This window comes from Ambystoma mexicanum, chromosome 2q (assembly GCF_040938575.1).
Source record: "Ambystoma mexicanum isolate Mex_15411 chromosome 2q, UKY_AmexF1_1, whole genome shotgun sequence".
Lineage (NCBI taxonomy): Eukaryota > Metazoa > Chordata > Amphibia > Caudata > Ambystomatidae > Ambystoma > Ambystoma mexicanum.
The window spans coordinates 1134903318-1134926468 of NC_090924.1; the positions used below are offsets into that span (position 1 = coordinate 1134903318).

Consider the following 23151-nt stretch of genomic DNA (forward strand, 5'->3'; position numbering starts at 1 on the left):
CAGCAATCTGGCAGGGAGGGTCTCAACAGAAGTCGCCTAGAACGCACAGGTGACCCCAATCCTGGGCGAGCATAGCAGCAATACCCTACCCCGTGACCCCCCGCTGACCTGACCCGAGGAATCGGCCCACATCACACGAAGTGTCGAGAACAAACGACAACACTGAGCCTGCCACCCGTGCATCCTCCCAGAGGGTAGGGCCCCCTATCCAGGGGCGTGTGCCTCCTCTAACCCGGGATTTGGCGCATGGACCCGCGCCACAAACTGGCCAAATTTGCCTACGGTCCATCCCCCGCACCCTCTAGGACCATAGACACCATGGCCACGGACCCATCGGAGGCAGGTGCTGCGGCCACCAAAGGAGACATTGCCACTCTATTGTCTGAAATAAAAAACATGGGTGCCAGCCTTGGCGGCAAAATCGACAAAATCACCCAGAGAATGGACAGCTTCGAGGAACGATTGGAAAGCGTGGAGAACAATCAGACTTCAATTGACACCCTCGAAACTCAAATGGATGTACGAATCCGCAACATCGAGAAAAGGGAGATCGAGGCAAGGCTTAAGATGGATGACCTGGAAAACAGGGAAAGGAGAAATAACCTTCGCTTTTTCGGCATTCCGGAACGTGATGGTGAAACTGAGAAAGACCTCAGAGACGCCATTCACGACATCATCAAAATACTAACAGCTGATGAAGACATTGATGAACCCAAGACTGAACGCATACACAGAGCTGGAGGACCGCCTGGCGGCCCACGCTCTGTACTGGCCAAATTCCACCGATATCAAGACAAAACCAGAATTCTTGAAAAAGCCAGGTCTGGTGGCCCGCTCACGATGGGGGGCGCGCAAATCACCATCTTTCAAGACTTATCTTCGCTGACGTTAGCCCTAAGACGCCTTTGCAGCCCCCTGACGAAATGGCTGAAAGACCAAAACATAAGGTACAGATGGGGATACCCTTTCTCGCTTACCTTCGAGCATGGCAGCAGGAAATTGATCCTACGCTCCGAAGAAGAAATCAAAGATTGCATCGCCGATCTCCTTGGAGCGAACCAGGGAAGCAAGGAAGGTGATGACGGCGAGCGCCCGGGAATGCAGTGGGAACTCCAGGGCCCTAGGCGCAAGAGGGTAAAGGGATCAAGAAAATATAGGCGCCCCAACAACACTCCCGAGCAGACCTGAGCCAAGGAACCTAGGCGAAATTTGAGCTGACCACAGCCATAGCCACAATAAGCGGCGCTGTCTCCCGCGGAGATCGTTACATGACGGACCCCGCCGAATGGATGCCGCCGCTGGCGGGGCATCCCTCCGGACCGAAAAGTGATGTGAACTCCCACGGAGAGACCAGTAAACCACACGTAACGTTGGAATTTTTCACCTGTTTGTTGTTACTGTTGTTGAAACTGTATAATGTTTGGGGGAGGGGGAAAGGAGATGGGGGCTCACCCTTAAGTAGCGATGGGTAATCTGATTGGGACCGTGGGACGACGGTTCCCACTGATGGTCCGCCAACAGACCATACGTTTCCACCTAGTCCGTTCCGGACGCCGTCAACGGCTGCCGACGCAGCACACCCTGTTCCTACGCTCAAACGAACGCCACCGACTATGGTGGGACACGAGAGAAGGGGAGAGAGGTAATGAACACTTGGGAAATGTACAAATAACACTGCACTCGCTTCAAGATGTCGTATTTGCGATGACACAGGGTATCCGCAGGTCTTTCCGGACTCTGGTGGCGAAGGATTCCAGACTACAAACCGCCAATGGCATCACATGAGAAGGTCAAGGGCAAGGGTCTTCTCAGAATTGGGTCAATCAATGTGAAGGGACTGAACTCTCCTACCAAGAGGTCACTGGTACATAGAGAATTTCGAAGGTCTGGCATAGACATTCTCCTCATACAGGAGACGAAATTTGCGAGGGGTGAGGAGCGGACAGTTCTGGGGACTAGGGGAGGCACGGAATTTTGGGGCTCTGGTCCGCTCAGAAAGGGAGGGGTTGGAATCCTCATTAAGAAAGGAGTTGGGTTTGAATTAGAGAAGTCCTGGTCAGATGTGAGCGGACGAGCCCTCTTGATTGTGGGGAAAATTGCAAGGATCCAGGTCACGATTGCCACAGTGTACTCGCCCAATACCGGACAGACTGCATTCCTTAGGAAAACGATTCCCAAAATAGTGCTGGAAACTGCAGGCCATCTCGTGGTGGGAGGCGACTTCAACCAGTGGATGGACCCATCCGTAGACTGGAGACCAGGCAACCCCGACACGCGGAACCAGCACAGAGGGGCCCGCACTGAATTCGCAGCCCTGATGGAGTTATACGATCTACGTGACGTATGGAGAGCACAGCACCATGACGAAAAGGGCTTCACTTTCTACTCGAACCCTCATGGCACATTCACGCGCATAGACTATATATTCCTCTCGTCTGATCTTGCGAAGTCCACAAGCCACTCCAGTATAGTTCCGATTACATGGACAGACCACGATATGGTACTGGCAGACGTCGACTGGGCTGATCTGCCGGTCGCCGGAGGATCTTGGCGCTGCAACGAGTCCCTTTGGACTGATGTGGTTTTCAGGGGAGAAATGGAGACCGAGATTGAAGAATATTTCAGGACAAATGACAATGGAGAGGTCTCCAAACAAGTGATCTGGGAAGCTGGGAAAGCTACGTGGAGAGGCGTGCTAATACGCGAGGGCTCCTCTAAAAAGAGAGAGCGGAGGATTGTCGAAAACAAGTTACGCAGTGAAATACACCAACTCGAGAGCGAATTGAGAGATGAAACAGAAATGGATTCCGCCAAACTGGACATGGCCCACCGCAAAAGAGAAGAGCTACGACTGGTGGAACATGGCCAGGTGGTGCGGAAATTGCAATTTCTGAAACAGACATACTATGAAAAAGGTGACAAGGCCGATGCACTCTTAGCTGCCAGGCTCAGGGAACGGAGAGAGGAACGCAAGGTTAAGGAGATATCAGAACCCACTAGCCCCACGACTCACCTACCCTGCTCAATACCCGAGCGTTTTGCCACCTTCTATGAAAACCTATATACCTCCGAGCTCCTATCGGCTCACTCTGACATAGCGTCCTATCTGTCCCCAATTACCATCCCTACAGTAACGCAAACGGAAGCCGAACTCCTTGATAGTCCCATAACTGAAAGCGAAACGAGAGATGCAATCAAACGACTTAAAAAAGGGAAGTCGCCGAGCGAAGATGGCTACACGGCCGGTTTCTATAAGACCTTCGCCGATCAATTGTCACCCTTCCTTACGGAACTCTTTAACGAGATAGTGAGCTCTGGGACCGCCCCAGATTCCTTTAAGAAAGCCCTCATATCTGTCATCCCTAAAGAAGGTAGAGACCCCAAATTATGTGGATCGTATCGCCCCATTTCCCTCCTCAATCTGGACGCGAAGATTTATGCCAGGGTATTGGCTGCCAGACTAGAAACTTTAATGCCCAAACTAGTTCACTCCGACCAGGTCGGATTCATTCTCGGCAGGCAGGGTGCCGACACCATGCGTAAGACTCTACACCTTGTCCACGCCGGACACAGTCTTCAAAATGACCCGGCCCTCCTATCGATTGACGCGGAAAAGGCTTTTGACAGGGTGGAATGGGACTTCCTGGGTGCAGTCCTCCAGAAAGTAGGAATAGGCCCCAAATTCTGCAATGGGATACGAGCACTATATGCCTCTCCCACAGCGTCAATCTTCGTTAACGGAGAATACTCCAGGTGGTTTGAACTGCAAAGGGGGACCAGACAGGGATGCCCGCTCTCAGCGATCCTGTTCGCACTTTCCCTGGAGCCTCTGGCACAAAAGCTCAGAGACGACTCCCGAATAGAGGGAATACGGCTGGGAGGGACCGAATACAAAGCAGCGTTGTACGCTGATGACATCCTCCTACATCTAACCAGACCTATGACCTCAATCCCTCATGCCATAGCCCTAATAGAAGAATACGGTCGGTTCTCCGGATTCAAAGTGAATATGTCTAAGTCCATCCTCTTTCCCCTCCAAGGTGCCCCGGTTGAAAATGAGGCAAAGTTCCTCTCCCTTGGGCTCAAAATAGAACATGAGACACTACAATACCTAGGTATAAAGATTACTAGAACCCTAGATGACCTTTACGAGGCCAACTTCCCCCCGCTTCTCCGAAGCTTTGAAAGAGACCTCGAGAAATGGAGTAAACTGACGATCTCCTGGCTGGGGCGTATTAACGCCGTCAAGATGGTGTGCCTCCCTCGCTTTCTATACCCCTTCCAGATGTTACCGATCGTGATACCCAACCAATTCTTTGTCGAGGCCCGGAGGACCATGCTGCGGTTCATCTGGCAAGGGAAGAGACCGAGGGTCTCATACGACACGCTTATTCTCCCCACAGAAAAAGGAGGGGTGGGTCTTCCTGACTTAAGGAATTATTATAAAGCTGCCCAGTTGCGTGTCCTAATCCCACACCTTAGGGACCACAAACGCCTGCAATGGGTCCAGATGGATAACCACTATATGTCCCCCGCCACAGTAGCAGAATGGCTTTGGTCCCCTTACCAACGGGTGCAGAGGAAAATCAGACAACATCCCATATTGAGTACTATATGGAGCATATGGCGCACCGGGAAAGAGATGCGAGAAGTCACCACCTGGCCATCCCCGCTCAGTCACCTATGGTCTCCTGGCGTAAATGACCATATTCCGAACCTGGAACGATTCCAGTCATGGTATGAAGCGGGCCTTGAAAGGGTAGGACAACTTCAGAGAAAAGATTCGTTCATTACACTACCGGACCTGACAACGGCGCTGGGGATAGGTACCTTATCGACATTTCACTTTATCCAGCTAAAAGGGGTGTTGACAAAACCTGAATGGAGAGTAAAATTGAGAAGAGACCTCACCGCCTTTGAAAAACTTCTGGACTCCAGATCAGAAATGAAAGGCCTCATATCCGTGATGTACCAAACACTTTTAGCAGCAGGAGGTGGCAACACGGAACCCCTCAAAGCCAGATGGGAAAAAGACTTGGGTGAAGAGATACTCCCCGACCAATGGGACCTGATGTGCAAAGCCGCACCCAAATCCTCCATCTCCAGCCAGTACAAACTCCATGCAATAAAGCTCCTACATAGATGGCATTATGACCCACTCCGACTCTCTAAAATGTCCCAATCCATGAGCCCGAAATGCTGGAGGAGGTGTGGAGAAAATGCCAATTATTGGCACATGTGGTGGAGCTGTCCGCGCATCAAGGTGTTCTGGACTGAGGTTCTGGGATGGATTAAGGAGATAGATGATATTCACAGAGAACCCGACCCACACCTTGTTTTGTTTGGCCTTGAAAGAGACGAGGAAGAGTGGCTCCGGGTGAAAGGCCTGGCCCCCCAGCTGTTGTTGGCGGCAAGAGCCCTCATAGCGACCAAATGGAAGTCTCACCTGATCCCAGGGAAGGCCGAGTGGATCAAAATCGCTACAAATATTTATGTGATGGAAACGATCACCGCCTCCTTGCACAACAAATCTGCGAAATGTGAAACCCTATGGATGGACTTCAAGAACACGTATATCTCACCCCCTTCTGCCTCCCAATCAGAGGAGCCGCAAAACCCGACCGAATGTTACCACGCCCAAAGGACGATACGAAATACAAGAAGCGAGTCACCTAAGTCCGGCTGCCAATATCTTGCAATGCTTAGCCCTGTGCCAACCGCACGATACCGATACTAATGTTAGATGATTGCATTTGTGATGTACAACAAACCAAGAGGGGGGGGGTGGGGAGGAAGTACGGCAAACAGCCAACGAAGCATACTCAGGTAACTGGGACTGTCGCACGACTAAGAGACTCTTGGCATATTGTTCTAATTTGCATCTCGTGCCTGACTTGCCCTCCTGAGGGACGTACAACTGTGTTTAAACATTGTTTGCATTTTTCTGTTCTTTTGTTCTTTGTAAAACCAATAAATATAAAAAAAATTTTAAAAAAAGGCGAGGCTTTTTGGCTTGTAAGGAAGAGTCGACCACTTGATGAAGGAATACGAAGAAGAACTTGGAAGAGACGCCTGCTGCAACTCCTGGACCGTTGGTTTGCCCGGTGAAGTCCTGCTGCTTTGCTGTAGCTCCGAATTTGCCTCGACTAGAGAAGCCCTGCAAGGATGACTACTCCCCTGGGACCAATCAACTCCAAAGTAAGCCACCTGGACATCCTCTCGAAGCTGGTTGAATTCCCACTGCAGTTGCTGCTGTAAACCGTAGTGCCAGGGAGAGGAACACTAGTTTGTGTGCGTTGCTTTTAAGTTTGCCAAGAGCCCCAGGAACATCCTCCGGACTCCCAGGAAGCAGGACTGGCCGAGCCTGAGCCACCTCAACAGAGTGCTGGACCCCAGATGCAAGAAAAGCCCATCTCAACAGCCAAGAGTCTGCAGTGTTGCTATTTGCTTAGACGTGAGGAGCTGAAACCGCGAAGTTCCACTGAATAGAAGTTGGTTCTTTTCTGTCACAGACTGTCCCGTTGCAGTGCTGGAGTCCTCCAGACGTACACCCTCTTGTCCCCACGACTGAGACCCAGGAACACGGGATCTGCAGAGCTGCTCAGGAACAGAAGCCAGCCAATGCCCGTTTCTTCTAAGCAAAGGTACTGCACAGTCTAAGAGAACTTAACTCTCATTGTGTAACCTCACTTGTTCTCACTTGAGACTTGTCTTGGTTGCTTTTGTATGTTGGGTAAGATTTTCACAGAACTGGTAAATCTTCCTGACCTGGGTAAACCCCAGAGCTTTTTGGTTTACTAGTAGGATATTATTTTTTTTTTTAATTTTTTTTTTTTATTTACTTGATTTTAACCAAAAAGAATTGATTTTTACAAGGTATAAAAAAGAAGATCATCAGCTTTTTTTCTGGGATCTGTTGATGCAGTTTCGCCGGTTTTAATCTTGGCTAAGTTCGTTGTTTGGATCAAAGTTCTGTGGTTTGTTTTAAGGCAGCTTCGAGACTCTTGACTGCCACTATAACCCATTTTGTTTTTTCCCCGGCGATCAATCTACACCACCAAGTCTGTTCTTCTCTAAGAGTAGAGTCCTGAAGTAGCGGTAGCAAGAATGCCGTTCGGAGGTGGGCGGTTTTAGGACAATTTAAGATCAAATGTCTTGATGTTTCTGTGATGTCTGGGTTTAGACATAGTCTGCAGGTTTTATTTGCTGATTGAGTACGGATAGCTCGGATTTCTTGTGTTTGTATCAGGTTTAGTCTTGTTCGCATGAACATTTTTCGGAGATTTTTGCTTGGAAATTTGATGCAATAGTAGGATATTATTGCTTAATACCTCAGAGAGTGGGAACCTTTTTCCACACTCGCAGGATCTTTAACTCTTTTTATGGGTGTCATTTTTTTGACTCTCCATAATGTCTTTTTATAGTTATCCTCTTTAACAACGTATTGGCAATAAGTGTGTGTTGTTGCTGGGTTGCACTAGGGGCTCCCCTTTTAACTTTCTTTTGCTAACTTTGAGAGAACTACAGTTCCCAGTAGTAGAAAGGATCTTTGGATCCCTTTTACATTTTGTTCTGTGAAGCCAGCACACCCAACCTTATGTGGAGTGCTGGGGAGATACAATGCAACCCCTTTCACATTAAAACTGTAACGGTAACAATTCTGTTACAGGGGCAAGCTTACCTTCAATGGCTGTTGGCAGTGATACCTTGTTTTAATGTGGTGCACCTTTACCGCAGGCTGTGTTCACAGATGCAGTAAAGGCACCAAAGGGTGCTCAATTTATCAAAATGGCCCGTCTTCTTTTTTTTCCCCATTTTAGTGTTTCTTGTCGTTGTTCATTCCCCTGAAATCCAGGGCAGGAAATTCCTTTGTGTGATTTTTATCTTCGGCAGGAGTCCCCTGGACTCCCCGCCCAGGCTCCAGTCTGTCTTTGGGGGCAGGAAGCAAGGGAGGAGTCCAAAACTCCACAGCCCTTTGTCTTACACCTTACCTTAATGGGGACAAATCCCAGTGGGGGGGCTGGCTGTCCTGATTGGACAACCGGACTGCCCCTTCTTGTAAAATGCGGAGAGAGAATGCAGATGTTGTGCTGAAGTTCCTGATAAATACTGCAAACCTCGAAGCTGAAGAAAAGTCGACCACTGGAACCGAAACCGAGGAAGATGAAGGAGAAGTGGCTGAAACTATTTCCAGGGACCGGAGAGCCTGCTGTGTAACTGGAGCCTGCTGTAGCCCCTCTTACTTCCAAACACCTGGGGACTCCAGAACGACGACCCCAACCCAGAGCCTGGTGAGACCCACTAGAAGACCTGCATTTTGAGACATCCCACGCGTTCTACTACCTTGCGTTGTTGCAATACCCCAATACCCTGGGACCTCAATCCATTGTGCAGTGCACGGTTTTCCGAATTCCGAATCTCGCGGAAACTTCGTGGGCATCCTGGTGGATCTCCAGAAAGACGAATCGAGTCCAAAAAGTCCCCTCAACAGAGTGCTGGACCTTTGTAACAACGAGAATTCATCTGCGATTTTCTGTCTTCTGTGCTCCTTGAAACATCGCCAAATCTGCAGAACCGCGTTCAGCCGCAAGGGAAACCTTGCCAAGAGCCTTCTTCATCGATCCCTGCTGCAAAGTCCCTTCTGAGGTCTTGTTTTCAGTCATCACGACAAGGAATCCACTGACCAGGTGTTTGGCTGCAGACCCTGAAGTCCTCCTGCTGCAAAAACTTCTTCAATGCTAAGGTCTTGTGTTGGCTTTGGTTTATACTTACCTTAAGCTTGTTAGGATTTCTGTGTAGCTGTGGGTTGTTTTCTGTGATGGGGGAGGCCTCTCATCCAGTGCACCCAGTCCCATTGCTAGACTCCTGCTAAGGTGTCTTCTGCGAAGCCCCTGGACCCTCTTCTAACTCTAAAGTAAAGTACTCACCTGTTTGCCCAGTTTTCCTAAGGAACTCTGACTTTTGCTACTTAAGAACCTATACTGACACTGCCTGTTGGTCACTAGTCCTAGTGACCCCACTTCTGCCGCTGGGAACATTCATGCTCCAAGAATAAGGGAAAGACTTTTAATGGATTGGGCCTTTTCCCTAGAAAAGAAAAGTGTTTAAAAGTTACTTATCTGTAAAGAGTTGGTTGGTAACTGTAATTCTAACAGTGAACAGTTACCTTGGATGTGTGATGCACTATTTTTAAAAGTTTGGTTAACCTTTTTTCTTCCTTAGAAACTGTTTTGCCATTCTAATAGAAAGTAGATGTGAAGGTATTTTACTCTCCAGTGATTAGGTTGTGCCTCTTTCCAAAGATAAAGTGTTGGTTTCACCAGATTATTCCTGCAGGGTAATTGTATGAGTGTCCTCCAACTGGGTCTTGCTTCCCCTGACTTACTGCTAGCTTGTCCAGAATAAGTCTACATTAGGTTGTTAGTAAAGAGGCTGAGAAAAAATCCCTGGTATGGGTTGTTGCGCACAATTTTAACAATTAGTGTGAAACTGGGTCAGTCTGGGGGGTTTGCTGCAGTAGTGAGACATAAAAGGGTAGTTTTCTCGGTATCCCTTCCAAAGCATATATATTAGTGTTAGGAGATGTCTCACAAGTTGCGCTCCCCCACACGTTGGTGTTAAAGATGTTTTTGAGAGAGATCCATATGCCCACAAAATCTTCTGGTCACAAATATATAGATATAGTCTCCATTTGTAGTTATGAGGGTTTATTCACAAACACTACACGCCAACACGTGTTTCAGCCCTCCCTGGGCCGTCCTCAGGGCGTTGTTACAAATGTGATAATTAGGATTCACTTTAAAAAAACACTGTTCAAGAGAGCCCTGCTTAATATATCTTAGCTGGATATCATATCTTTTCTTTTGCTTCCACAGTTAGAAGCTTAGCCGATAGTACAAGGAGTAATGCTCTGTCGTTTCCGTGCTGTAATTCTGTTTAGAGTTCATTAGTCGCTTCCCATTAGCAGCTCATTGAAGCAGCTAAGCTTCTAACTGTGGAAGCAAAAGAAAATATATGATATCCAGCTAAGATATATTAAGCAGGGCTCTCTCGAACAGTGTTTGTTTAAAGTGAATCCTAATTATCACATTTGTAACAACGCCCTGAGGACGGCCCAGAGAGGGCTGAAACACGTGTTGGCGTGTAGTGTTTGTGAATAAACCCTTATAACTACAAATGGAGACTATATCTATATATTTGTGACCAGTAGATTTTGTGGGCATATGGATCTCTCCCAAAAACATCTTCAACACTAACGTGTGGGGGAGCGCAACTTGTGAGACATCTCCTAACACTAATACATTAGGTTGTTGTCTACCTAGAATAACTTTGTCATTCTTTTCTTTTTTTAAAATTTATTTTCAAAAAGTTCATAACAGAGAAACAGTATGTACATAATATAACATCATGTGATAATCATAACAAAGCCAGCAGAACTATATACACCAGAACCCCCCCCCCCATCCCCCAGGAGTCACAAAAAACTGGTCTAATATATATAGTAAAAGAAATTTACCCCAAATCTTGTTAAATAATGCACTTTTCTTATCTCTCCAATACAGCACCTTCTCCATATCCGCTAAAGAGTGCATCTCCGAAATCCATTCCTCAATAGTAATAGGGTTAGATGCTTGCCAATGTCTCAAAATTAGTTTCTTCCCCACCATTGCCCCTCGAAAGATCAATTTCTTCTGAGAAGTACTCGGGTCATCCAACAAATCCTCACTACCCAACACTATTGTCTTAAAATCCATATGAACTTTCTCCTCCAAAATCTTTTCACAGATCTGGTCATACTCAAACCACAAGCCTCTCACCCTCGAGCATTCCCACAGCATATGCTCTAAGGTGCCCACCTCATGTAAACATGCCCAACATTCAGAGCTGTCACTCATCCCTCTTTTCATCATTCTCTCAGGTGTCCAGTATGTTCTATTCAAAATCTTTATCTGACGAGACCTATCGGCAAGACTCAAAGAACACAATTTCACATTCTCACAAATACGTGTCCAATCATCCTCCGTAATATCCTCACCAATTCTCCGATTCCAATCCAATCTCAAAGCATCATTAGACTGATAGTTCGACACAAACAGTCTATAAACATAGCTAACCAAGCCACATCCACTCACTTCAGGCACCCAACCAAGCATGTCTATGTTGATTCTCTTTTCCAAATCCACCTCCCCCACCGCCTTCCTGATCTTCCGATAGTCTGTCAAACAAAAAGTAGCAATTTCAAACTTCAACCGTATTTCCCTAGCCGTCATCCAATTCAAACCATTGAACAGATCACTAATCCAATGCACCCCAGCTAGATACCAATCCTGCCAGAACAAAGTTTTCCCTTCATGCGTAATGCTCGGGTTCAGCCAAATTGAAGCACTCGGATCTCTTAATGCGTTGAAACCCAAACACTCACACATGTCCACCCATGAGTTCCGTAAGATCCTAGTCAGTAGGCCTTCCACCCTTGCTCGAAGTGGCTTACTGGTCAAAATGGCCCTAGGCGACAAAGGGCCTATATGGCTAGACTCAGCACATATCCAATCCACATGTTCCGATTTGAGAAAATCAAATATATTCAGCGACATAAAAGCCAGATGGGTATGCCTTGAAATTAGGGACCCCCAGCCCACCCTTAGACAAAGGAAATTGCAATTTGCTAATCTTCAGTCGTGGAGGTTTATTATCCCACAAAAAGTCCTGCATGAGTCTATCTAACTCACGCCAAAAATGCTCTCAATATCTAAGGGGATCATACTCAGAACAAAATTCACTCGAGGAGTCAACACCATTTTTAAAGCATTCACCTTCCCCCAAAGGGAAAGATGCAACAAACTCCATCTTTTCAAATCCGATTTGAAAGTAGTGCACACCATCAACATATTTTCCCTCACAAAATCGGTGACATTAGGCAAAATCCAAACCCCCAAGTACAATAGTTTTTGTATCCCAACCGGGTAATAAATTGTTTGTCACACAACGGCACTAATGGTAAAACCTCTGATTTTGCCCAATTTATCTTGTATCCAGAGCACTGGTGAAAAGCTTCGAGAATGTTCATAAGGACCAGCACTGATTCACCTAGGTTCTTGAGGACCAATAACAAGTCATCAGCGTATAACCACATTTTTTGTAGCATCCCCCAACAACTTATGCCTTGTAAACCTACCTCATTTCTCAATGCTATAGCCAAAGTTTCAATACTCACTACGAATAACAAAGGAGAAAATGGGCAACCTTGTCTCGTGCCACGTTCTAATTCAAAAGGTGTTGACCTCTGACCATTAGTTTTGACATTAGCCTTAGGCCGGGTATACAGTAGTTTAATCCAAGAACAGAACTGAATCCCAAAACCCATCTTTTCCAATACTTTAAACATAAATTGCCAGTAAACTCTATTGAATGCCTTTTCTGCATTAAGTGATAGGACAGCCGAGTCTTCAGACAACTCCGACGCCTTCACGATAGTACTTAGCAGTGTCTGCATGTTACTGGACATCGTCCAACCTTTAACGAAACCAGATTGATTCTGATCTATCAGCCCCGGCAAAAGATTTTCCATGCGCAGAGCTAGAATCTTGGCCAGAATCTTATTGTCCACATTGATCAAAGTAATTGGTCTATAGTTGGACGCCAGTGTCTCATCCCTGTTTTTCTTCAGAAAGACAGAGATAGTTGCATGTCTAGTAGAGTCTGGAAGTATACCCCTAGCCTTGGAGGTCTTATACATATCCGTCAAAAGTGTCAATGCTGAATTAGGCAACCACCTATAGAATTCGACTGGCAATCCATCAGGCCCTGGAGACCTACCAACATTCAATTTTGATATTGCTAGCTTGACTTCATCCACCGAGATATCTTCCTCCAGTAAAGTGCTTCCTCACCTGAAATTACTGGGACCTGAACCCCTTCCAGGAAGTCTCCATTATCCGCATCAATATGGGATTCAGTCTTATATAAATCCACATAAAAAGTGTAACATTGGGTTTAACTTTCCCTGTGCTATCTAACCTAGAGTCTCTGGTTCTAACTGTCCCTGATAAGTCATACTTCAGTTATCCTTATCGATGAGAAAGAGCTAACATGGACTGCTTGTGAGATATAAAAAGTATATGGGTTTTACTAACTTTGTGTTAGCTGTGTGCCATCCAAAAATAAGTTAAAAGAGTTACTGCTTACCTCAATCTGAGGGTCCCTGATTTCAAAAGCACCTGTAATTGAATATTACATCTTTAGGTGTTACTCACCTAGTACAAAAAGTATATTGTCCAGTTGACTGATTAAGTGATTTGTACTAAGAGTCAGTGTATAACTGGTTGGGTCTACTGCCCTTTCATTACTGAATGTCTTTGGGAAAGGAAAGTAACCATTGTTTGTTTTTTATTTATTTAAATTCAATTTTTATTGGTTTTTCAAGAACGAGAAAAAGCAAACTTATGCATGTAGTATACATTGGGCACATGCCCATAATGACTTCAAAACTTGATAGAAACACAAGGCTTTAACGCTTTTCACCTCTCCCTCTTCCCCCTCGGGAGCTCAGAGTCCGCAATTTGTGATTCTTCTCTCTGGGCAGCACCAGCCGGGCCCGGGGCCAACTATGTATAATCGACTCTTCAGATTCCCATGCATAGGGATCCATGCACAAGGGTAGTTATGGGCCGGGTGGAGGTGTCCTATTACCCTGGAGACTTGTCCTCTGAGTTGACAAACACCTCCATGAAATGCTGTAAGCGATATTCAATCAACACTACAGCTAAGTCAATGCCTAGTCTGGGATGCTGAGGAAAACCCATATTGATGTATTTTTATGTCCAGTTCAGTACTCTGGATGACAACCCTTGTATAACACCCCCCTCTTAGAATCCCCCTGACCCCACTGAGCCAAGAAGCAGGTTTGTTTTGCAAATGTAAAAGGTTTATTTGGACAATTCAACAATATATATCGATCACACTTTATAAATAAATTGATAACTGATATCACACTTCAGAATATGACCGTGATCAACAATGGATAATGTTACAGGGGTACGCTGATTTGGTTACTTAGGAGTAGTGTAGAGGATGAGGTAGCTGAAAATGCTTGATGGTTTCAAGGAAATGCAAGGTGGAATAAAATGCAGTACAGAAATAACTTGTTATGATTTTAGCAAAAGGTAATATGATCACTTTTTCTTGACAATTCACTCCCCCCCTATGCAATGTAAGAAATGGAAGGAGAGCACACAGTCTTCAAGAATCCCAACAAATCACACTTTATAATGCAATACACAGTTCCAGTTCCCCCAGCAAGCTTAGAGAAAACAGGGATGAGTTTTAAACACAGGCGAATTACTTTAATGTGGTTTGCAAGGAAGTGAAAATGTGCTAAAATTGCTTTTAATTCCCTCTAGAGGTTCAGGGTGAGTGAGAGATGCTTATTGGTATTAGTTCAGGCTCACTTTAGCAATGCTCTATGAGTTATTACCAGGTTGCAAACGGATTTTTAACAAAGGAAAGAATGGAGCTGCTATTTTGACAAGTGGAGAAATTGAGCCAAATCGCAAATCGCAGTAATTTTCGTATATCGCGATTGCTGAAAAGGTATAAGGAGTAGGAAGTCGCTTCTAGGTTCGTTGGAAAGCCTAGATTCACAGCTTTAAAATGAAAGTTAAATGTCGTTCCTAGCCCTAACGGTTCAAGAGATACGGACGATTTAATAAAGGTAGATTTTCGGATTTAAAGTAAAACTCAAAATGACAGGTGACAGTTTGCAGCGTTAGGATGACAGATGACAGCTCGCAGCTTTAGAATGACAGATGACAGGATTACTAGGAGGCAGTTCTACTTAGGTTAAAATAGTTTGGACTAGATTTTTTTAACTAAGAGATTGGGTTCTGCACAGTTCTGGCGGATACTCCTAATTTTGAAATGAATGGGCCTCGTCACGGATCTGGTCAACTGGACTGGACTTCGGTTCTCTCTGCTCGGCGGGTCAATCAGGCACCGGTTCTGCTCACAGCGATCCGGATCTCTGGTTCTGCTCACAGAGGTCTGGGTCTGGTCTGCGGTTCCGGCACAAGTTCTTGGCAAAAGAATTCAGACAGTTCGCCCGGCTGTGGAATAGTTTGCAAATGATTTTAAGGATGCTGAGGCCTGCTGAGAAGAGTTCTCAGTTTGTGGGTTTAGGCCCTTGCTTTAAGTTATGAAGTAAATTTCTGGTCTCTGAAGATTGATGGATGTGAAGTCTGGAGTCTCCCGGCAGAGCGTCCCGCAGAAAATGGAATTGAATTCCCTACCTGGGTTTCAGTGGCCCTTTTTATGTGTTTTGAAAATGGGTGTGTGCGTGGCATAACTGAGCCTGCCCCTCTCTACTTGTCATTGGCCCAATTCTCCCCTCTCCCATGATTGGGGGAATTGGGTTGTGAGTCAGAGTGATGAGGTCTGTTTATGGGTCAGAGGATCCTCCCCTGGTCAATTTGCCCACAAATCTATATTTGATTCAAATACATATTTCCCAGGTACACAAGTGGTTGACATTACATGTACATATTATATATTCCTTATGGTCCATGCTTGTCCGCCTCTGATCTTCCTGGGGGCTTGCATTAAAAAATGACAACATTTTGCGCTTTTTGACTGGTTTTGCAATATCGGACATTTACCCAAAATTACACAAATGTGCACAAGGAGTATGGACATTAATTGATGAAGTGTCAGATTTTTAACATGCAGACATTTGGAGTAAGACCCTATTTTCCGCTAGCAACCCCCAAGAATACACCACAGGGTCCTAACGCCTCTTAAAACGTGCACAGAAAAATCACAAGAATAATGAGATTACTTATATAATTTTGACCAGTCCGCACTATGAGTTATCTATCTTTTTAACTTATGCCCTGGTCAAAAAGGGGTGTGGCTTCCCACATCACATGGTGGAAGAACTGGTTTATCCACTTCCCCCAAGCTCAGCTGGCTCTCACAGGCACGTCTCCTCCCACTTCTCCCAAGAGGAAGCCACTTTACGGCCCCCCAATATAACATTTGCCTGAGTCCATTGTTCAGTTTCCTGCAGTCCCCAGGTAATTCAATCAGAGAGATGTCACCTCCTTTTTGTGGGGGCATCAGAATGCAGCCAGGCCTGGGAACACAGCTGTTGATCCAGTTTCAACTCCTGTCGGGGGTAGTTGTCAGGCAGAATCCAGTTTCATTAAGCCAGGTTTCAGCTAAATGTCACTTTTTGTTCCCAGTTTTCTACATTCAAATCAAACTGACAATTTTTACACATGCAGCTAGAGTGCTGATTCTAAGTTCAAAACTATGACATTTCAACAGTTACAAACTATGTGTTACTCAAAAGTAGGTCCCTCATTTAATTTTAACATTTCGATTTTAGTGGTTTTCAGTTCAGTTTAACTTAAGCTGCTGACCTCCACAGCTCAGCCAGTTTTGTTATGAACATTGTTTTGGGCTCTTTTTCTTTCCAGATTTTGTATGCACACAAAACTTCATTCTGCCAAATGTCTGCTGGTGTTCAGTGAGATTTTTGAATATCCTGCAATGTTTGACATCGGCATTTTGAGCTTGCATTCAGAGAAACCAAGGGGATTTCAAAGGGCTTTTTAAGCTAACAGGCACTGCTGTTTTTCCTTTGGCACACATTCCACTCATGGCACCCCTGGCTCATCACGCTCGTACTGGTGGGTGGAAGGTTAGGCGACCATTTTGGTGTGCGCACAAACTGCGCGGTTCTCCTGGATTCTGGCGCACATGTGGGCTTTTTGGCCATCTTGGATTTTCTAAGCCCACAGCACCAAATGTTGCAGCTTAATGACTCAAACGTGGGTCAATACACCTGACAATGCAGCCAGTCGGTTTCAATCTGTACACTAGAGCCATGTATTGCGGCCGTTAGTTTGTCCATGAAGTAAATGTCCTTGGCCACTGTCATTCCCTCTTCATTGGGAGCGTTTGTCTTTTCCAGGTCCTGGTCCGAGCCGCTCTAGCAGCCAGCAGTAGGGCGTGTGTCATGGCTGGTACCTTTCCCAGTGCTCATCTCTATATTGCAGGCCAAAAATCACCAGTATGGGGTCCAACGGGTAGTCCCCCTCCCCCGCATCCCTGATCCAACTAAGCATCTCGGACCAACAAGTCTGGACTTTGTGACAGGTCCACCACATATGCCAGTAATTGGCTTTTTCCCCACACCCATGCCAGCACATTGGGGCTACGTCTGGGAACATCCTGGAAAGAGTAATCGGGTCATACTGCCACCTGTGGAGGAGCTTGACAGCGTGGGACTTATATTGGCATGAAATCGACATCTTGAAGGCCCTAGTGCAGAGCTTCCCCCAGAGACCATCCCCTATGGTGCAGCCTAGATCCCTTTCCCATTTTCTTCTGAGGCTCCCAGTGGTTCCCTCTCGGGGAGCCAGGAGGGCCGTGTACAGGAGTGAGATGAGGCCCTTCATTTCCGTATGGGCGTCCAGTATTTTTTCCACTGGGCTGAGCCCCCTCTGTAAGCATTCCTTCAGTTTTGGGTTCATTAGAATGCCCTTGAGTCTAAGGTATAGGAGTGGCGAAAGTCTGCCGATACCCAGCGCCTCCTCTAGTTCCAGGATCAGTATGAAAGAGTTAACCCTCACCAGTTCGCCAACCCTACAAAGCCCCGCTTCGAACCAGGACTGGTAATGTTCGTGTCCCGGAATCTCTTCCAGTACTGGTGTGAACCATATGTAACTGAGTGGGGAGGGCCGTGTGGTGACTCCATCCTTATGTCCCTTCCCTGCTAGTGCCTTCCACATAGTTCCCATAATGGGGTGGTCTTTAATTCTTCTCGGAAGTTTCTTAAGTGGGACCCACAACCATTCACCCACCGTAACTGGGCTCAGGAAGGAGTTTTCAATGTAGACGCACTGTTTGTTGGGATCTTCTCTAAGGTGGGGGGCCAAAACCCTGAGCTGGGCGGCCCTGTGGTACGTATTGAGATCTGGGAGGGCCACACCTCCCCTTTCTTTGGGAAGGGTGAGGGTCTCCTACCCTATTCTGGGCTTCTGGCCTTGCCAAATAAACTTCATTATGCGCCTCTTGGCCTCTCTGAGGTATGCCACCGGGGCCTCCAATAGGAGCATCTGGAAGAGGTAGAGCACTCTGGGGAGCAGGTTCATTTTTATCGCATATATTCTACCCATCCATGAGATTTGTCCCTTCCCCCAACCCTCCATCTCAAATAGAGGGGGGCAGTTTGCCAGGCTCAGGTCCTCATTGGGTCTTACGATGTTGATCCCCAGGTATTTTATCCCATCGACGCAGACCTGAAGGCCCAAAGGGGGCAATTCAGGTAAGCACCTATCGGCGTCCGGGGAAAATGGGAAGATCACGGACTTGCCGACATTAACTTTAAAGCCTGAGAACCTGCCAAACTGGTCAATGATCTGAAGGGCCGCCGGGACTGAACGTGTGGGTTCCCTCAGGTGGAGCAGGATGTCGTCTGCGTTCAGGCCGAGTTTAAAGGTACGTCTCCCACCACTATGCCCCGCACCATGGAAGAACCTCTGAGGTATTCTGCGAGAATCTCCATGGTCATGGCAAAGAGAAGTTGGGAAAGGGGACAGCCCTGCCTCGTCCCCCTCTGGAGGCCAAAAATGCGAGACAGGCGACCATTGACAGTCACTCTGGCCGAAGGTGACATGTATAGGGCTTTGACGGCCCGTCTGATCCCCACTCCAAAGCCCAGCTTTTCTAGGACACCATGTAGGAACCCCCAGTTGACCCGATCAAATGCTTTCTCGGCATCTATGGAGACAAGGACTGGGTTCTCACCCATCGGAGCCGCGACCCGCGTGAGATGCAGAGTTTTGCGCAGGGTGTCGGCTCCCTGTCTTCCCTGTATAAACCGCACCTGGTCTGAGTGGATTAGGTTCGGCATATGGCCCTCCAGCCTCGTGGCAACAATTCTCGTGAACAGCTTCGCGTCCACGTTAAGGAGGGAGATAGGTCTATAGAAGCGGCAGTCCGTAGGGTCCTTCCCCCTCCTTCGGGATCACTGTGATTAGTGCCTTGCCAAATGACGGTGGTGCCTTCCCTGTCTGCATTATGTTTGAAAATAGACCCGCTAGGAAACCCGCCAGTAAACCCGAGAAAGCCTTGTAGAAGCTTGCGGTGAATCCATCCTCCCCCGGGGCCCTACCTAGCTTCAGCCCTGATATTGCTTTCAGCACCTCCTCCTCTGTTATTGGGGCATCCAGGGCCGCGGATTCCAACATTCCAAGGGTCGGGAGTGAGACCCCATTGAGGTATGCCTCCCGTGCTTCCCTCTCCACTACCCCCTCTCTTCCGTATAGGTTCTCGTAAAAACTAGCGAATTTCTGTATGTCTTCCGGATCCGTACATTTTCCCTCTACATCATCCCCGATTTGTTGGACCCACCTGTCCGCTTTCTGACCTCTGAGTTTGGCCGCCAGCATAGCATCAGCCTTGTCCCCCTTCTCGTAGTACCTCTGACGCAGGTGTTGGAGTCCCGCTACTATTTTGCCCAATTCTAGATCCCTGAGTTCCTGTCTCTTTTCCCTCGCCAGGCCTAGGTCCCTCTCTTTTTCGCTTTCCCCCATCCCCTCAGATCTTTCTAGGGAGAGTATATCCGACCTCAATCTGTGAGCTAGAAGAGTCCTTTCTCTTTTCTTGGAGGCTCCTTCACTTATCAGCCTACCCCTCCAAGTTGCCTTCCCCGCCTCCCATACGATATCCCGATCCACTTCGCCCGTGTCATTTAGCTCGAAATATTCTCTGATAGTCGAGGACATTTCTTCTCTAAAGACTGCGTCCCTGAGCAGGAAGTCGTTGCATTTCCACAAAGATTTCCTGGCCTTTAAGCCAGAGATGCTTAGGTCTGACCAGACTATATCATGGTCTGACCAACTGACACGGCGAATATCACATGCGTCTATTCTACTCATGAACTGGTGACCTGTGAACAGATAATCTATTCTTGTCCTTGTCCCATGGGCTGCTGAGTAAAAGGTGTACCCCTTTGCTCTTAGGTGACGTTCCCTCCAAATGTCCACAAGTCCCCTTTCCCACATCAGGTCTCTGAGCCCCCATTCCGGGCCTCCCCCCACGCCGCCTGGTTGGGTGGCCCCCCCCGCTATGGTCCAAATCCCGGTCCGCCCACATGTTGAGGTCCCCACCCAGTACCAGGAGACCTTCCGCCCTGCGCATCATCGCTCCCATGGCCTCGTGGATGAATTCCTTCTGGCCTACATTGGGGCAGTAAATGGATACCAAGGAGACTCTTGAGTTGTGGAGATTACCGGATACCATCAGGACCCTCCCATCCTCCCTCTGCCAATGGGAAACCTCTGTTAGTTTTTGGTGCCTGTGGATCAGGATCCCAACCCCCACCTTTTTAGTGGCGCTGGACGCACAAAATACCTGGCCCACATGCGATCCGGGGATGGCCCTCTCCTCACCCTTCACCAATCTGGTCTCCTGCACAAAGAGGATGTCTGTCCCCGCGTTCTTCATTTCTCGCCCTAGAAGAGAGCGCTTAGTTTGGGAGTTAAGCCCTTTGACTTTGAGTGAGCCAATTCTGATCATCTCGACCCGGCCCTTTCTCTCATGGTCTGCCATTATTCCCAAGCATGGTGTTCATCGGCATCCCGATTCGGCGGGAGCTGCCCTGTCCCCCGTTATGGCTGGATCCGAGGAGATCCCGAGAGTTCCTTCCTCCCTTAGCCCATTTTCCCCCCTCCCCCCTCCCCCCTCCCTCCCCTGTTTGTGACGCCTGCCAACGGGCAAGCCGCCAAAGTCAAAACATGATTGTGCACCGCAGTTCCCTTGGTCAAAAGAAAATCCTGTCCCCGGCCGGGGTTGTGCCACTATGGACCTGATGTATCCCAGGAGTTTATAGTTGTTTCATTAGTCTCCTCCAGCCTCCGACGGTGGGGTGTTGGGTTTTTTAAATTTCCTCCTGCCCTTTGTTTTCTTCTTTGTCGACCAGGGACCCAACGGTCCCCTCTCCATTACCGGTCTGGGCTGGGTTCCTGCTCCTTCTCTCTCCTCATGAGGGTTTCCCTTGAGCGCCTGTAAAACTTACGTTGCCTCCTTACCACTGATCACCCTGTAGTCCACCCCCGACCGTTTGAAGGATAGGGCGAACGGGAAGGACCATCTGTATCTCATGTCCTGGCTTGTCAGCCATTGTGTGAGTGGACGGCTCTCCCTCCTGCGGGTGAGCGTCGAAAGGTCCTGAAAAATCTTAATGGTGTCCCCTTCAAAGATGAAGCTCCCCAGCCTCTTTGCCTTCTCCAGTACTTCCATTTTCTCCCTGTAGCGTAGAAACCTCACCACGATGGATCTTGGGCCTCCCCCCTCACCGCCTCCACCTCGGTGCGTCCTTTCTAGCTGGACCTCTTTGCCCCCCTCCAGTGCGAAGAGTTGATTGATTAGGCCCTGGACTTTTCTCCCCACATCCGCGGGCGTCTCCCCTCTCTCCTGAGACACCCCCATAATGCGCAGGTTGTTTCGACGTTCCCTGTTCTCTAGATCGTCCATCTTAAGGATCATGTCCTCTTCTCTCATTTCCAAGTCTGTTAACCTGGCCTCATATTTCATGTCGAGGAGGTCCGCCTCTAGATGGTTGTTTTCCATCCCCTCCATTTTGTCTTCCAGGGTGTCCACTCTCCCCTGGAGGTCTACAATGGAGGCTTGTATGTCTGTGCGGAGCGCTCTGATCTTCAGGAGGACTTCCTTGAGGTCATCCCTGGTCAGTGCTGTCGGGGGGGGGGGGGGGAGGGTTGGTCCCCCCCCCCTCCCCACAGCCGGCATGATGGCTCTGGGGCCCTCGGGCTGGGTTGGGGACTGGCGGCGAAACCGTTGGAGAGAACTAATAGCGCCGGAGAGTGGGGTCTGCTCCAGGATCGGGGGTAGGGCGGGCACCCGGGAGGTGGCGTCGCTATGCAGGGTCCCCCTGGAATGTTCTAGAAGCTCAGGTCGGGGATCACGGCCCCTTCCTGTTGCAGGGTGCCGCGGCCACAATGCCAACACCAACCTGCTTCCCCCCCCCCCTTCGGCTCCTCACCTTGTATCGGCGGCTGATTTCGGGCCGGGCCCCTCCGTGGGGCCCGAGAGCAGCGGGAGAGCGGTCCCTCACATGTGCGGCCTGACTTTTTTCGGGTCCTCTGTGGTCCAGGCGCCCAGGCTTTCACGCGGGGCACAGCCAGGGAGCGCCTGGATCGCCGCGGGGCAGTCCTGTCCTCTCTGGCCAGGGATGGGTCCAGAGCGGCCTCGTCTTTCTCCCCCCAACGTTCTGGTATCTGGCCCCTGGTGTCTCTCTCCGGGCTGTGGACGAGGGGGTGCCTCCCCCAGCGCCCCTGCTTCCCTGATATTGTGGTGATTGTACGGGGGGTAGTTCCCACGCCGCTGGCGGTTCCCGTGTGCCTCCAAGGGGCCCGCTCGGCGGAAGCTCGGAGGTGTCTCCCGCGCTGTAGGTGCCACTCGCGTTTGGTGGGCTGTGTCTTTCCCACTCCCAGCGACTCTCTCCGTGGTTGCGCCTAGGGAGGCTGGCTTCTCGGGCTGCTGGGCAAGTGGGGCTTCCCCCTTAATCCGGGGACAGAGGTCTCCTCTGGGGCTGCTTTAAAATCCCGGCCGGGGATCCTCGAAGCGCACTAGGCCCCGCGGTGCTGACGGAGCGCAGGCTCACAGGTCCGTCATGTTCCGCGCCTCCTGGCGGTTTCCTAACCATTGGTTTTTACTCCCCAAGAATTGGTGTGACCTATACTGAATGTGTATGAAAAGGTTTTGACTTCCCTAGAACTACTTCTACCTAAACATACCAACATAACTATAAACACTAATCCTCTCACTCCACCGTTACCCAAGAATGAAAATTACCAGCAGGACAAACCCTATAATACGCCACCTGGGGACAAAACAAATAACCAGATTCCACTTAAACTACTGACAGGTAATAATGCTCCGCACCTCAAGGGGGCTTTAATAATGCCTGATCTTTAGTGGCTCATGCCATGGAGATAGCTGACCTGATACAAGCAGAAAAGTTTGATTTGCTAGCCATCACCGATTCTTGGCTACATACTGCAGCTGGCTCCGCCCTCATGCTCGCAGTCCCTGAGATATACACGATACTCAGAGCAGACAGAGCTGAGG

At 48.4% G+C, this 23151-nt stretch overlaps 1 protein-coding gene across 6 annotated transcripts in view; it reads left to right on the plus strand.

The window, feature by feature from the left end:
* The window catches only part of SNX13 (sorting nexin 13), a 2094218-nt gene that overhangs the window by 600230 nt on the left and 1470837 nt on the right, over window positions 1–23151 (plus strand). The gene's annotated exons all lie outside the window — the stretch shown is intronic.